The sequence below is a fragment of the Vicugna pacos genome, unplaced genomic scaffold, assembly GCF_048564905.1.
Source record: "Vicugna pacos unplaced genomic scaffold, VicPac4 scaffold_20, whole genome shotgun sequence".
NCBI classification, from domain to species: Eukaryota; Metazoa; Chordata; class Mammalia; order Artiodactyla; family Camelidae; genus Vicugna; species Vicugna pacos.
This window is the reverse complement of record NW_027328741.1, coordinates 42,271,131-42,287,351: the sequence shown is the minus strand read 5'-3', so window position 1 is coordinate 42,287,351 and position 16,221 is coordinate 42,271,131. Positions and strand designations below refer to the sequence as shown.

The window sequence follows — 16,221 nt, the reverse complement described above, 5'->3', positions numbered from 1 at the left end:
CCGCGCCGCGGGGGTGGGCAAGCGCCCCGCGGGGGTCTCGGGCTCCCTGCCACATGCTATGCGTCATCCGGGGACGCCCCTCGCCGAGAAAGACCCTCAATCACAAGTCACCCGCCCTCCCACCTTCCTCGCCTTGCCTTTCAACCCCGCCCCCGAACCGCCCTCCCGATCTCCGTGCAGTAACCCCCGCCCCTCGCCGGGAAGAACGCAGTGACTCCAGCAGCCGTGGCGGCTCTTTGAGCCCAAGTGGCGAGCGAGGCAGCCATTGGCGGAGGCCGCTGCCTCCTGCTGTCAATCCCGCGGCCAGGCCCCGCCCCACCGGCGGAGCGTGGCAGGACGCAGGGCCGCGGGGACTGTCGGGACGGCTCCAAGATGGCCGCGCGCTTGGGGTCCGCACCTGCTGGCGGCCCCGAGCCCCGTTCACTGCCACCGCTGCTGACCGGAGCCGCCGGTCGGCCCGGAGACTCCGGGGACTGTTCCCGCGTGGCGGGAGGCCGCCATGGTGACCCTGGAAAAGCTGGCGAAGGCCTTCGAGTCCCTCAAGTCCTTCCAGCAGCCGCCGCCGCAGCCTCAGCCCCCTCAGGCGGCACTGCAGCCTAAGCCGCCACCGCCGCCCGCCCAGCCCCCTCAGCCGGCACCGCCGCCGCTGCCGCCTCAGCCCAGTCAGCGGTCACCGCAGCCTCAACCGCCACCGCCGCCCGCCCAGCTGTGGGTCAGGAGCCGCTGCACAGACGGTGAGTCCCTGCGGGCCCCTCCCCAGCCCTGCGGGGGTCTCCGTTCCTCCCTCGGCCTCCCACGAAGGCCCCGATGTGGTCCGGGCCCCAGGTATCTGCTTTCCCAGCTGCGAAACTCGGGAAGGAACGGGGCTGTGTTGTGATCCAAGGCCGCGCGTCCCGTTTGGCTCCTCAGTTCAGATGCAATTACAAATCCAGGTTGTCACCTGTGCTTCTGAATAACTGGCTGTACATTGGAGTTTCCCATCTCTTCCCCAGGTTCAATGATTTGCTAGGATGGCTTAAGAACTCAGGAAGGATAGTTTGCTTACTAGATTACTGGTTTATTTTAAAAAAGGATACAACCTATAAACAGCAAAATAGAAGAGTTGCATAGGGAAAGATACGGAGAAAAGCGTGTGGAGCTTCCATGACCCCTTTGGATGTGCCACCTTTTAACAACCTCCACATATTCATCAAGCCAGAAACTCTCTGAACCCCTTCAGTTAGGTTTCATTTATTTTTTTAATGGAGGACTTCTTAGATAGATATGGTTGAGTAAACTATTGGTCATTGGTGATTAACTCAACTTTCAACTCTTCTCCCCAGTGGTTGGAGCATCAGGCTAAATGTTGCAACTTTCTAATAACATTGGTTTCTCTAGCAACCAACTCCATTCTATAGTGATCTAGGGGCTTTACAAAATCACCTCATTAACATAAACTCAGTTGTGGTTGAAAGGTGCTTGTTATAAATAACAAAAGACTCTCCTTTCATCTTTATCAGTCTGGAGCTATTTTAGGAAATGAGAACAAAAGACCAAAAGTTACAAGAAAAATAATTTCATCTCTCTCATCACATAGGGTTTTAAGAGCTATATACCAGGAATAAGGACAATGATCAAATTTGTATTTCTTATTATAAATCTCAATTTCACACACCCCATAATATCTTGTCATAGGTGTCTGCAGGTCATTCTCCCTGCAGCTTTCCCAAGCAATGCCCACTGCTTCTCCCTGCCTAAGATCCGAATAAGGGAATAGATAACAGTCCTTCAGGAAGCCCATGAGATATCAGAACATTGTAAATGCAGTCTGCTCTGCTCTGTTTATTTTGAAAAAGGGAATTGGAAACTCAATTGATGCCTTAGATAGTCTATTTTATATATTCACTGGTAACCTCTTGCTCTAGGCATCTGTGGAGCTCTCTCTCCACATGTTTCCTTGAGAAATACCTGCTGCTTCTTTCCATCTGATATCCAAGTTTTACCACCACCTACCCCTCTGCCACCCTTCCCTGAGTTTCATGTGAGGTGAAACAGAGACCTGAAGAGGCAGCCCTGACAGTTTAGAACATTATAAAATTCCCTCTCTCTGAATCAGGGGAGGGAATTGGGAAATGATTTACCACTTCCTTAAAGACCTTACCACAATGGGGAGCAAGGGCAACAGAAACACCACAGAATTTCCTACCATTTTGAATGAGGCTGTTTCTTGATTTGGTATTTGGTTGGTTGCTTTGGACCTTTGACTGTTTTATGGAACTACTGTGAGGTTATTCTAGCCAGAATTTTGGTTGTTGTTTATGTCTCCTTGGGGAAACAAGAGCTTAGAGTTTGCTAGACTGTCATTTTGCTCAAGTATGTAGATTTTTAATCCTTGCTCAATGACATTCACTCAGCCTTTGTGAGAAACATTTACCTCATTTCCAAAGTCATTATATTAATTTCTAACTTTCAGTCTCTTGTGAATATCAGTTTAGCTGGATATGTAAGTTATTATCAAAGGGCTTGGTATATTGTAGGCCTTCAGTGCATCATAACAATAACTTTAATAATATTATTATTTTGAAATAACACTTTGGAGAGTGATATTATATTATTTCACTACCAATATCATGAGAGACTTGAGGGTATGATTGGGGAAAACCTCTGCAGTATGCTAATTCTATGTTACATTTTGTCCCATGGAAAGCACAGAACTCTTACTTACCTTATCCTAAGTTCATACATGCTTTGTATAAGTCTGAGTTAGAGAATGACTTTATAATCTGATTTCCACTAAGAAGCTCTTCTAGGTTGGCAGTTTGCCATGGCATCCAGATCCAAAATGATGGGCCCCATTTGTCTGCTGGAAAGTGTCAAGGTGCTGTCAGTGAACCAAAACTCTCTGCAGATTCTTGGTGAGATTTCTTTGCCAGTGCTGGTCTGGCCATTTTAGGACCGTATCATACGGGCAAATCCTACTTGATGAACCGTCTTACAGGTCACAATCATGGTGAGTGTTGTACTGGGTCAAGGGCCAATTGCTTGATTCTAGCTAATATCTCAGTTTCTTAATTTTTGTCCTGATCATGTGTAGGGAGAACCAAACTTCTCTTAACAAATCAACTTTCCACTCCTATTTCTTACTGCTAAATCACTGTCTTACTGTAATTCATTATCATATTATATGTTTTATTCCTGTAAAGCAAAATTTCTCCTACCAATTCACACAATCTTACCTTATTTTACATGCTTAAGCACTTTACTCTTGCAATTGTGTCTACTCTCTCTTGAAACACATTTTGCTTTTTTATGGAATATTCTCATCAACATATAAATGTGATCAAATGTCTATAATCTTAAAAATATTTCCTGTATGACATATACTTCTGTGGCTAACACTTCTCCCCTGTTTTGAAAAATTTGTCTGACAAAAAATATAATCTTGATTTTTTTCCCACCTTTTTCTCTTCCCATGTCTGTCTTCAGTCCATTTCTCTCTGGCTTTGAACCTCACAGTTCTTTCAAGATACTCTTGTTACGGTTATCAATGACTTCCATTTTGTATGATTCACGGATTCCCCTTTGCATCTATGTTGAGCCCTTGCTTGGTTATCTTTATCACAACTAATATTCCTTCCTCCTTGAAACAGATGACACACAAAGTAGGACATTCTTGAGGAAATGGAGAAAACACCAACTCGTATGCTGGGATATTGACATTCCAATAGATCTGTAGCCCCTTGGTTGTTTAGATTATCTGCTCTAACTGAATGCTGCTTTCTCCCCTCTCCTCACAGGCTTTCCTCTAGGCTCTACAGTGCAGTCTGAAACCAAGGGCATCTGAATGTGGTGTGTGCCTCACCTATACAAGCCCAATCGTACTTTGGTGGTCCTTCTGGATACTTAGAGCCTGGGGAATGTGTGAATGGTAAAGCAGAAAGTAACAGTTAAATCCTTTTTATTCTGGATTTTCCCCTTATCTCTCCATGGCCCTAGAAATTTTACTGCTTTAATCTGTAAAATCTAGAAATCAATTATAGTAAATAAGGCAAACTATGATTTGTTTGAATCTCACTTCTAGGTAAGATATCATGGTGTCTCAGATAAATTCTTTTATTTCTTGGCACTGTGTGGATGACTTGATTATATTTAGTAAGTCATTATTGAACAGCTGAGTTCCAGGCCTTTGAACTTAGAATTATAGATATCAGTGACCAAAGTAAAGGTCCTGCCCTAAAAGAGTCTTTAGTTCAATTGACAAGACCACATTATCTGCAGTCAGATTTAATACCATGTAATTGGGAAAGAAGCAGGCTGGAGAGAAGAAGAAATTACATTGCATTGCAATCCCCAATTTCTGGGAATTTCATGGGAGCTCCATGTCTGGAATGGCTTTTTCGAGTTATCCTGAGTTTGGGACAGGGGTGCTGATACATTTTTGAAGAGCAGCTCCAGAAGCCTTTCTAATTAAGAGGGCTGACACTTGAAGACTGTCTTCCACCAGCACTCCCAACAGCTGGGGGAATAAGTCCTTCAATTTTGAAAGGCAATCCAGGCAGCACCTGACTGATTTTGAGAACTAACAGTTAAGCATAACTAAAAAAGAGGAGAATATGTGAGGAAAAATTTCTGATTCACCTTCTTAGCTACAAGGTGAAGAGTGTATTTGAGGGTTGGATTTAAGAGACGGGTTTACATTTTCCATGATGAAGTTCATCAAATACCCACAGAGTGTTCTGGAAATCTGTGAGACACCTCTGAATGTACAAGTTCTATAAAAGTAGGTGTTGTCCTACAAGAAACATATTAAAATGGATTTTTGGTGTTTTAGCTTTCTGCTAATGGGTGAAATGAACTATCCCTCCTATCCCTCTTTTCCCCCTTTTGAGACTTATTTGGAAATAGTACTTACATTTTTATAGCTCTCTATTTTTCTCAACAGGAGTTAGAAAGTCTGTGCTTATTTTTAAAGCCATATATCAAACAATGATATAATCTTGTTGTTGAAATAATTGTTTGTCATAACTGCTACGTCTTATCCTAATTGATTATTTTTAAAAACTGGGTTTTGGGGAAAGAAAGTAATGAATAGACTCTTATCCCCTCAAACTCCCATTTAGAATCTTCTCAACATAAACCACAGTTTTTGCATTTGCACTGGGAGCAACTTTACATGCCATTTATAATAAAAAACAATTTCCAGTTTATGCCATTATTTAGACAATGCTACGATTAATGCAAATTAGCCTGGGCTTTAAGGCCCTTGATTAGGCTGCATGAAAGTTCACCTTAACTTCTCCACTTGCCCGCTGCCCTCAAATGACTCTGTTTTAACTACAAAACCCCTGTATTCTCCCATCTCTAATTTTGTTTCTCTGGGTTTTCCTGTCTATGGGATCACCTTCATTTCTTCAGTTCCACATTTACCAGTTCTTTAATATTCAGCTCAAGAGTTTGAGAAAGCTTTCAGATCATATATTCTTTCTCCAAATTTCATAGCTCTGTTCTTCCTTGATAGACTTCTAAATTTTAATTTAGTGTTATAGCTATAGGTTTCACTGCTTATATACATTACTGAGAGTAAGCCTTTTACAGATAATTCTATCTTTGTTGCACTTACTGTTATGGATGTTTGTCCACTGCTTTGAAATAGTCATGTTGAAAGAAATACTTTTCATTTTTAGCATTGCTTTTTTAAAATCTAAGAACAGTTGGGGATATTTAGTAGCTTCCTGCAATTATTTATTGATTGGATATAATTTAAATACCCAATTATGCCAACTATGGTATATTTTATATGGACTCTGATTAATAAATATATGCAAAATGAATAAGTGCCCACACTCATCACTGAATACCTAATTGCACCACAGGTACTGTATTAGTTTTTCTGTATATGTTATTTTACTTTATCCAATCGAGGAAAAAGACAGCACTGTGAATATTAGAATCCTTTTATATATGAAAAATTTGCAAACACAAGAAATGTCTCTGTAATTGTCAAAGATGATACCTGCATTTAAATCTGTCTTCAAGCAATTTCTTTGCATGTTAAGTATGTTAGCTGAAATAATAAATGAAACCATGATTGAAGAAGTGTACAGATGAATTTCTAATGTAGGGGTAAACTTCTAACTCTCTTGTTCTAATGTGCTTTCTAGGATGAGTCTAAGAAAGATTCATGGATCTTTGTCCTGGCTGTGCTTCTGTGCAGTAGCTTTGTCTAGAACAGCATGAGCACCATCAACCACAAGGCCCTGGAGCAGCCACAGTATCCTTCCAGGTCCTGAACCACCATGTTTCACTGAATTAATGGGAATGGGGATAGAGTCACTCTCTCCTTTACTGTCATTTAGTTTTCTTGGGTGGAGCAGAGGGGACCCATGGCAAAAGAGAGTGTTTATAGTATTTTTATATTAGAGAAATGTGGGAATTGTTGGTAGTGAGTTTCTCTTCCCTAACCAAATCTTAGTTATGCCACAGAGCTTGCAAAACATCAGGGCAAAGTCCTCTCAAACACCTGATAGAGTAGAAGATTCCACAGAATTTATGAATTTCTTTCCAGACTTTATCTGGACTGTACGGGATTTCATCCTGGAGCTGCAGTTACATGTTCATCCTATCACAGAAGATGAGTACTTGGAGAATGCCCTGAAGCTGATTCCAGGTATCAGAGTATGGCCTGGGCAGTGTATGGTCCAATAGAGGGTGGGATCTACTAAATATTATCCCTCATCTCTGTGATTGCATTTGTATTTGAGACTAAATCAAAGTCTGTGGAAATGGTGGCTGGAAAGTGGGTTGCAAAGATCTAGGAGCTACAGTTGAAGTTTACTCAAGAAAAGTAAAGTGTAAAGTGAAATTACTCAAAACCAATTTGTTTTTTATACATCTTTAAATTTAGCATCCAGATTTAAATGGGTGCTGAAACATTCTAAAGACCGGACACTGTGTTTCCTATTCCTTCAATTTGTCTCTGTTAAAGAAAACAACTAATTAGCTAATTGTTAGACATGAAACTGCAGTGAAAAGCTTATCTAATGAACAAAATATAGATTTCACATATTATTCTTTTCAAAGAGGGATATATAACTTTCTAATCCTGTATAATTATATCATCTACAAAATGATTGTATGTTCTAAATAAACCTGAAGTAGTGACTGTCTTTACAGTCTATGCCTTTTCAATAATACTGACAATTATTAGAACATTCATTTTACCTTCCACATCATAGCTTTCTCCTAATTCCCACATGTTTACCCATGATTTAATTACAAGGTAATTATTTTCATGGGTTACATTTACAAGGATGTGTGTCTATTGAAACCTTGAAAGAAATATCAATTCCAATTTATTCATTCTTACTTTCACATTTCTATTTATGATTTCTTAAAACAGCTATTGAGAAATTGGCTGGCAGGAGAGGACGAGATCTAATCATTTACCTCAAAGAGTTTATAGATTAGTGGTGATACCTTAAAATTACATTTCAGGTACATTTATACTTCAGAGGTTTTTACTAAAAAAATAGATAACACTGCATCAATTATTTTTAGCATCAAAACAGTTTTCCTTAAATAATGAGGATGTCATTCCTAATATTCAAATTACTGTCCATGATCCCTTGTTTGTAGCTTTCCTTTTTGGTTCCACAGCTCAATTCCTACATGAGGTTGAGTTGAGCAGAAAGTTTCATTTGACCTTTCATCCTTTTAGCTGCTAGTTAAGCAAACACATCATAGACAACCACTCTACTATGTGCATGTCTGGAGAGACCAGCCATAGGTTTCCTTTACTGGATCAGATGTCTCCCTAAATTTCTCTGCAGTTATATCATTGGTATAAGTCTGATGTGCAAAGAAGTATTGAATGTCTATGTTAAAGGAGTTCTATGTGTAGAAATGGCAAAGACACACAAATCCCTGCCATGAACACCTGTAGCACCCTCACCTCAAGACTCTACACACTCTAATCACTGTTTTTCTGTCCCTCAGGGAAGAATCCCAAAGCCCAAACATCCAATCTACCCAGGGACTGCATCAGGCATTTATTTCCAAGATGGAAGTGTTTTGTCTTTGACTGGCCAACATATGAAGAAAAAAACTTCTAGCCAATATTGGGATGGTATCTGAAGACCAACTGGATCCTAAATTCCAGGAGCAAACAAAAAATTTCTGTTCTTACATCTTCGCTGATGCAAGGACCAAGACCCTCACAGAAGGAAACATGGTCACTGGGAAAGGTGAGTCTCTATTTCCCATTTCCATGGGGGCTGCTGTGTGTTGAATATTTTATATAATGTGCTTTCTAGTATTTTTGTTTGATTCTATAAAAAAATTCTGATTTTACAGACATTTATATTCCATGAAGAAATCTGTATACTTTATAATTATCTTCTTTGGGGGCTTTACAAATTCCTCCCCCAAATTGCAATTTTTGTCAATGATTCGGTGGCTCCCACTTATCTGAAAACATTCTCCACTTAGAATATAATCACTCTCTTGGTGTAAAAACAGAATACTGCATGTTTTCAAAGGATGTCCTATACAATAAGTGTTCTTCACAAGGTGAATTCAAAAGATATTTTGAGAATTTAGAGTGGCCCCAAAAATAAATATTAGCCCATAAATCACTGAAAATCCATTCAAAGCCTCAGAATTAGGAATAAATTAAACATGGTACACCTTGCCTCATCTGTCTATCTATGTAATCTATATTGCTTTCAATTTTAAATTGAGAAACTGTATTTTCCAGGTAGCCCCTAGTATGTTAGATAGAAGTAGATATTAACTTTTTCAGTCCTGTGGCCTGGAAAACCATAAAAATGAAGAGTCAGTAGGAAAATGAAGGTGATAATGGTAGAAGGAGGTAGGGGTGCATGTGTGTGTTTGTGTGTGTGCATGTATAGTATATGACCCTAGAAGCATAGTCTCAGAATCCTGGAGCCATTGACTGATAACTTGATATTTAGCCCCTAAATTTCCTGGCTTCTTCAAGGCTGAGGACTTTGGTTGTGACCTACGTGGATACTATCAACAGCGGAGCAGTACCTCACTTGGAGAACGCAGTGACAACTCTGGCCCAGCTGGAGAACTCAGCTGCCATTCAGAAGGCAGACAACCACTACAGCGAATTGATGGCCCAGCGAGTGAGCTTCCCCACAGACATGCTGCAGGAGCTGCTGGAGGAGCACGCTGCCTGTGAGAGGGAAGCCACTGCAGTCTTCATGGAGCACTCCTTCAAGGATGACAAGCAGGAATAACAGAAGAATCTTGTTGTAATCTGTCTTATTATTTACCATATGTCACCTCCCCTTGAAGAATGAAGCCTAGAAGTGTTGTTACTGGTCCAACGGCTCATCTCTCACTCAGGGATAAAGTAGTCCATGTTCTCATGAGGGACAGTTTCAAAGGACTACATTTCCTTCTTTTTTTACTGCCAGACCTCAGGCAGTTTATCTGGAACTCTCTTTGACCTTCAATGAAAAATCAGTATGGATATCCTCTTGAAATAAATACTTCTGTGGATCCCAAGCCTGTCCAGAACACCCAAAGACATTCTTTAGCTAGCTTCTTTTTCTGTGAACACACTCCTATGCCTGGGAACCAAAATTTCTCTTTTCAGATCCACATTTCAGGCCATTTTCAGCTTAGGCTGCTCCTTGTTGTATCTATCATTGAAGACAGATAGAATCACTGAATGTGGCAGCTTCAAGGAACCACAGAGATTAGGTAATGCAACTTCATCAGCTCAGATGAAATACCCAAGGAGGTTAGGGAACTTCCCCATGGTCTTCCAGAGTCTTCAGAGCTGTGACTAAATCACATCTTGTGACTGCTGTTTTATTATATGTCCTCCAACAGAATACTTTTCTCATGAGGAACACAGTAAGACTAATTCTTCTACCAGATCCTTTGGAAATTTAACTCCTTTGTTCCTTGTTTCTGGTGAGAGCTCTCTGTCTTTTTTCCCTCTAGGAAATCATAAAGAATAAGAAAGAGGATTTCTTGATACAGAATGAAGAGACATCAATCAAATAATGCCAGAATAAACTTGATCAGCTTTCAGCAGGAACTTTCTCTGTTCCTGGAGTTCATGATCTCTACAGGAAAGCAAAGGAAATTATTGAAAAGGAATATCACCAAGTGCCCATGAAAAGAGTGAAGGTGAGGAATAAGGGAAACATGGGGAACCTACAGAATAGTCAAAGTGGTCTCCTGAAAATCTGAGAGCACAGCTCCATGCATACATAAAGAGAGAGTATGAGGCCATTCAAACAGCTTTGGCTCTTAAGGTTCACTGCATGCTATTTATTCCTGAAGAGAGTACAAATGTCAACTCCCAACAATGAGTACAGATTTCTTAAATCCACAAGAGACAGAACAGAAATTACTCTTTTTTTTTTTACTCAACAACATATTTGATGTGTTGAGCACTGATAATTTACAAGTCAGTCTTTGTACACAAGGATGATCACAAGTGAGACAGGAAGTCAACTACATAGACAAGTTATAACACTCAGGAAAGAGTTACTTAGGTGTTAGAAACAAATATTATAATAATAATAAAAAGCAACAATAATAATGCAACTAATACATATTGAACTCTTGTTTCCTATAGCCAAAATGTTAAGCTCTTTCCCTAGACTCTTTAACTTAATCTTTCAAATAGCATTAAGAAGCATCTACATTATCAGCATTTTAAAGATCTGAACTGAGAAGCATAGGCAGGTTAAAATATGTTGTCTAAAGTTAAAACCAGCTAGTGGCAAAGGAGAACAGCAGCACAATTTAGAGGCACTGTTTCACACTGGGAAAGCAGATATGTAAAAGCACCAGAGATTTGAGGTTTATAGAACTTAACAGGATTCTGATTGGCTGGACATTAGAGTGGGGAGAAGGAAGTAGCACTGGGCAAGAGACTGGAGAGAGACAGTCACTCTAAGGAGCTTGGACTCATTGTAAGGAACCACTGTGGAACTTTAAACATGAAGCAAAAGTTACATGGACTTAGTTGTCTTTGCATCACTAATTTCCCTATTGGAAATCTAATTTCTGTGCTCCTCCTTGGTTCCTCAGGCAAATGAGTTCCTCCAGAGATTTCTGCAGTCACAGGTGGCAATAGAGAAATCCTGCAGGCAGATAAAGCCCTCACTGATGGGCAGAAGGCCATAGCAGGTACAGGCTTGGGCTGGGCTCACAGTGGGATGGGTATGTTCTTACAGTGACCTCTGATAGGTGTGAGAGCAAAACCTTCCCAATACCGGATCTTCCTCCCTTTCTGTGGAACAACACTGCTACATCTGGAAACAGCAAAGGGAACTGTGATTGGACACCAGACAGAGCCTTTTCTCTCACATTCTGAAGTGTGCTCTCGATGGTGTGGACACAGTGTGTTGGGGGAGGACTTCAGAGATTTCCTACCTCTCTCTTCAATTTGGTTTGGCCTCTGAGCTCAGGAGGGTGGAGGTCAATCCTTGCCTATTTTTTCCCTCTCTAATACCTCCCTGGGGCAGAAGAGTGGACCAGGAAGGAGACAGCTGAGAAGGAACAGGAGCTGCTGAAACAGAAACTATAGGAGCAGCAGCAGCAGGTGGAGGCTCAGAAGAGAAGTTTCCAGAAACACATAGTCCAGCTGATGGAGAAGCTGGTGAGGGAAAGAGAAAACCTGCTGAGAGAGGCAAACAAGATATTGGAGCATCAGCTGAAGGTGAATCAGGCTGTGGCAGTAGTAGAGCTTGATAGCTTTGCCTTGGTACCTCAGGAAGGGATGGGTGAAAGTTACAGCATGATTATTCAGAGATCACAAGTGCACCTACTGCTTGTGATTTATTAAAACGCTGAAGCCTTTGAATCCTTCCAAAACCTTTAAATTCGGCTCTCTAAGCAGACTCTGGAGAGTTCAGGATGGGTATGCCCCCCCCTATTCCAAGCCCTCAGAGAATATAAATACGGTTGAATAGCCATTTAGAGAATTTTAAAATGATCTCACAGGGCTTGATTGAACAGATATTCCAACTATGTGTGTTTAATATGAACAACAACTAGTATGGTCTACCAAGATCACTACCTTTTACCAGGAGCCCTGCTCAGCCAAAGGCCCTGAGGTAGATCTGTGCTGACATAAAACTACCAGAAATGTCCAGACTTAAAAACACAGGGAAATGATAGATTTTACACTTGCTGCATTGGCTCCAGGTGTGGACAGATCCCCAAGCTATCATGTGGCTTGGAGGGATTTCTCTCACTGTTCATCTGAACATGATTTATAAGAGATTTCTATAATTTGGGGGCCATGTGTTTATAACAGATTTCTATAATATGGGTGACAGTGCCATCCTGAGTGGGACTGAGAATTAGTGCAGTCAGACCAAGGCTACCTCTCATTTGCATTTTTTGACAGGAAAATATTACATTTGTCCTCATGCCAGGCTTAGCCTCCTGGCAAAACCCTAGGGTATATGAATATTATTAAGGCTGTAAACTACACTTCCTCTTAATATTTTGGTCCAAACCAGGAAATATTCCTTGTTACAAGAGTCTCCTTTCATGATTAAGAGAGAACAATTTTAGGAATAAAACAAAGATAGTCTGACAAAGTTTTAAAGTTTGACAAAATGCAATCCTTGAAAAAATGGGGGATTTAAAAATTTTACTTCCTTTCTCATTTTTATTTTTTTTTAGGTCCAAGAAGATCTGTGTACTGAAGGATTTAGAAAGAAATGAGAGGAGATGAATACAGAGATAAATCATTTGAGATAGAGGATTGTTGATACTAAAAATGATGATAGTTCCTTGCTTGAACAAGCCTTGGACAACCTTGGCAAAATAATCACTTCGTTATTGCCTGCCCCAGCTAACATTCTTGGTAATGTTATGAAAGTAGTGAGCTCACTATTTAAAAAGAAGTAGCTCACCTTGTAAAGAAATCAGATACATAATATATTATACATGTATGTTCTCTGGCCTATTTCTGATGTGCCTGCTTTTCACTTTCATCCAGCAATGCTTTAAATATAAAAAGTGATTTCTAGAGAATGTTGATGCCTGGCCCGCATTAGATAGAATAAATGCATGGACACTTTGATATAGTGTGTTCACTTTTAGGAAATATATATGTGTGTAAAGTCATATATATGTGTATGTACATATATACAAGAGTTTCACTGAGGCTTCACTTCTAGTGGCAAAAGATTGGAAACCACTTAATGCTCATTTATTTAATTTGGTAATATATATTTTGCATGCACATATACTAGAATACTAGGTTGCCAGTAAATAGTGGCGCTCTATTTGTATAATTATAGAACAATCTGGAAGGTAGATTGTAGAGTAAAAAATGAGGCACAAAACAGTTTGTATAATGTGTTCACCTTAAAAAAAAAAAGGCAATTATTATGGGCACTCATACACATATATATATAGTACATTTCTGGAAGATTCATTAGAAATTGGTATCATTGGTTCTTCCTGGGAAGGACAGCTTGGCATCAGGGATGGAAAGGACACATGCTTTTCATTATATACTCTATCTTTTCAATTTTGCAAAGATAACTTGTGTTATTTCTTGAATAACAAAGAAAACAAAGTATAATACTAATAATTAAAATAGTAAATGGAATGTGAATAAATGGAATTGCTCATTGCTTCTAGAAATGACATTAGCCTGCTCAATGAGGGGTCTTAGACTAAGATCAGAATACTAGAAAATAACGTTTGCATCCCAATCTTGTTTTTGCTTTGGCCTTGGTTTTTAATCCCTTATATTTGCTTCAAAAATAAGGTATGAAATTTCCTGTTACCCCTTGAAATCTCAGCAAGAGTAACCTTTACTTCATAGGTTTCAATTACACTTTTAAAGTGTTTAGAGACAAATTACTAAACACTAAGAATATTCACTGGTGAGAGGAATTCCCATCATCCTTAAGTTCAGTGGTGCCATCTCTGTTGTAGGCAAGTACAGAAGGTGTGATCCACCACTGCAGAAATGGATGCCTTGATAGTATTGGGGAATGAAAAACCCAGACACACGGAGGCCAGCTGTTGGCATTTAAACACCAGAATTCAAGTACATACAATGAGAGTAAGGAGCATCGTGGTTTGTCTTAGCCCAGGCTGCTATAACAAATTACCATAGACTGTGTGGCTTACAAAACAAACATTTATTTCTCCCAGTTCTGGAGGCTGTAATTCCAAAAGCACTGTGCCAGCATTGTTGTATTCTTGGTAAGGGTCCTCTTCCAGCTTTACAGATGACAAGGTTCTTACTGTGTCCTAGCATGGTGAAGAGAGAGAGACAGAGAGAGAGAATGAATCTCATGATTCTTTGTTATACGGGCACTAATTAGATTCATGAAGGCCCCACACTCATTATCTAATCCCTCCCAAACCCGATTTCCAAACACATTGGGACATTGGTAGTTGGGGTTTCCTCAAATGGATTTTGGAGAACACATTCAAACATTCAATCTATAATTTGGTTGGAGTGGCAGCCAGCAGACCTGACCAGAGAAAATTCTGAAGATGGCAAATAAAACAAGGTGTCTGTAGAGAGAAAAAGAATGGGGAGGAAACAATTGGAATCAAGGATATTTATAGGAAGCTGAGAGGTAACATTGATAAAAGGTTATAATCCCTAGCCTTGATCTAAACCAATTTCAGATGATGGAACTATCACCTGGAGGAGAGGTCAGGATCCCGAGAGAGAGGACCTTGCAGCTCTGGGATGAGGATAAATGATAATGATTTTCACAGTGCCTCTCCTAAGGGACCTCTGTAAATGTACTTGGATCCATATGCTGGGAAATGAGAATGCCCAAACACTTCAAGGACTCTCAGAATCAGGATCCAAGCTAGGAGTGATGCTCAGATCCTGAAAAGACATCACAGTCTCCCTGTTAGAGGTACATGACATCCTGGTATAAACACAGTCTTGGCCCAGGTGCAACTAACTTGGTCTAGTATTTGTTTTCAAATAAAAATAAAGTTCGTCTGAAGACAGACACCATTATATATATATATATAAAATATATTTTTTCTGTACATCTTCATAGTGTATGTTTAGGCACAGAGAGTACTTAGTAAGAAACTTCTGTAAAAACAAAAAGCTGACCCATGTGTGATTGTTTTCAATTGCCAGAATTCCACGATTACTCCAAACCTCTGACATAATAGATTGTTTGGATTTTAGATACTAGATTAAGGTCTCTAAGTTGACATAAGGACCAGAGAAGCAGAAGAAACTCTTTCAGTACTGTCTCCCCCTCTGTGTTCTTATGCACCACAGTCTCTGTATCTCTGCGAGGATGTTAACTCATCTCCACTGGAGACTTTAAATGACTCCATCTAGCCATGGCTTCAAGTGTTCAGAAGGAAGAATGAATGGCTTTGCCTTTTAAAGAAGAAACCATATAGTAATGAATATGTGACCAATGTATCATGGGTTTTAATGGAAAAGTAAACTATTCTACAGAAATATCTGTACATCTGTTCCCACTGAGAGCTTGACTTAAGCAGATGTTCTAATCCCTTGGACTAGACACATCCTGCATTGAAGAGCAAAGAGAAGCCTTGCCTTTTTTAGATTCGACATGTAAGTGATATTGCACTGTACTTGTCTTTCTCTGACCTATCTCACTAAGCATAATGTGCTCAAGGTCCATTGATGTTAGCAAATGGCAGGATATCCTCCTTCCTTGTGACTGAATAATATTCCCTTGTGTATATGTATATGTGCCACATCTTTTGTATCCATTCATGTGTTGGGCATTTAGGTTGCTTTCATTTCTTTGCTATTGTGGTTAATGCTGCAATAAACATGAGTGCAGATATCTCTTTGAAATACTGTTTCTATTTTCCTTCAATAAAAATATAATAAAACTGACAATGGTCACTTAGAAAAATAAAAAGGCTTTAAAAAATAGTTAACAATTTATTCACACATCTATTCTAATCCTCATTAAGGAATGCTTGGTTCTAATTATTTACATTGTTAAATTCTTATGTCCTCTCTGCCATTGTTCTGGGTTATGTAAAGAGAGAAAAGCAAAGATCTTGTCCTCACGCAGCTTACACCGTGTATGGGTCTTACATAATGTTATTTAGGCAGAAATAAATATTGCAATTATATAAATGTATATATATATGTGTGTGTGTGTGTATGTGTGTGTGTGTGTGTGTGTGTATAATTATTTTATGTGTAGTGATCAAGAATCTAAGTAGCAACCAAATAGTCATTTTTTA

The 16,221-nt window shown here is 39.8% G+C and overlaps 1 pseudogene; it reads left to right on the top strand.

The window, feature by feature from the left end:
* Positions 1-361: 361 nt before the first annotated feature.
* On the top strand, positions 362-15,809 carry LOC102526111 (guanylate-binding protein 6-like; annotated as a pseudogene).
* The last annotated feature ends 412 nt before the right edge of the window (positions 15,810-16,221 follow it).